General features: G+C 40.5%; 1 long non-coding RNA gene across 1 annotated transcript; it reads right to left on the bottom strand.

The window, feature by feature from the left end:
• Positions 1-208: 208 nt before the first annotated feature.
• On the bottom strand, positions 209-668 carry LOC112455581. Its single transcript, XR_003040873.1, has 2 exons — positions 401-668; positions 209-239 (listed from the first exon to the last, which is right to left on the bottom strand). It is a non-coding gene; the product is annotated as an uncharacterized LOC112455581 (long non-coding RNA).
• Positions 669-1,338: the final 670 nt, after the last annotated feature.

Here is a 1,338-nt window from a genome sequence, read left to right as displayed (position 1 = left end):
TCCTTGATAACGAGAAATCAAGAGAATGTTTTAATAATAAATTTTTACACCTAAACTGTATATAAAACTTACCGAAAATTATGAGAAGATGCGTTTATTTTGCAATAAATTACAATTTCTGGTGATCGCCTCGGACTCGACGACGTCTCGCTATCCGTCTTCGGATCTTGCGCCGATTTAGCTTTTGACGCGTCTTGATTCGAGTTTGCTTGCGTCTTGTTAGTCGCGGAGCTCTGAGCCTTCAAAGTAGAAAGCAATTTGGATACTTCGGCACACAAAATCAAATTAACCTCAAAACACTATGTTTACGAAACTGAGACAATTCACACTAATAATTATATACGGTCACTGTCAGTTCGTAATTTCATTACGTTGATACTTAAATAATGAGAATACTTACGTGTTAATCAATATAAATCCGTTCTTTGTTCTTGATCACTTTTCTAGAAGGACCGACTACAAAGAGAATGTATGTGCCTATGCCCGTGGCTATGCATTATGTATTTTTATGTAGATTGAAAATCCAGAAGCCATGGGCAGAATACAGAAACCATAGCGCATGCGCTATGATATCTGCCATTCTGCTATAGGCAGATAAAGTAATACCACAGCGCATGCGCTATGGCTTCTGCATTCTGCCTATGGCTCCTGTAATTTTATGTGCTTCCACCTTAACTTGGCGCGATACTACACGAATCAAATGGACGGCTAGTAAAGACACGCAGTTGATTAATCAAAAACACAATTAAAATTAAATATCGTTTGCACAATCTCGGTATTGAGCACGTAAATTTCGCGAATGTAAAACTACACTATTTTAATACCTTGCACGATAAGTCGCGACTGCCGGGTCGTTAATAACCTAGACTATAATAGCTACGCGGCACGAAATATACGAAAATAAGAAATATTAACGAGAACGAGCGTTGTATCACAGCATGCTATTACTTGAATCACTCAAAACGATTTCACGTTGTCACTCGGCCCTTTTTCTGCTCTTTGAAAAGAATCGGAGATGATCGAGTTACACGACAATTCCAGCACAAGCGTTCACAGCACGACACGAGGTTCAGATAAATGAATGCCACATTCGAGAATCCAAACATATGGCGGAGCGAGCGGTTATCGTCCGCGAATATCACAACGAAACTGCAAATCACTTACCTTCGCCTCGACTTCTCCGCCTCAAGCAAGCAATTCGCGCGACACATTTATATTCGCAAAACACTTGATACACGTACTTACTTGCAAATTGAGCGCGTCGATGATTATTCCCGCAAAACGAGGAGCAGGAGTGCCAATTGTCGACAGAAACAATCGTCCGCGCACCAACGTTAA

Source organism: Temnothorax curvispinosus, unplaced genomic scaffold (genome assembly GCF_003070985.1).
Source record: "Temnothorax curvispinosus isolate PA1 unplaced genomic scaffold, ASM307098v1 QBEX01006236.1, whole genome shotgun sequence".
In the NCBI taxonomy this organism is placed as follows: Eukaryota; Metazoa; Arthropoda; class Insecta; order Hymenoptera; family Formicidae; genus Temnothorax; species Temnothorax curvispinosus.
This window is presented reverse-complemented; position numbering and strand designations above follow the sequence as displayed.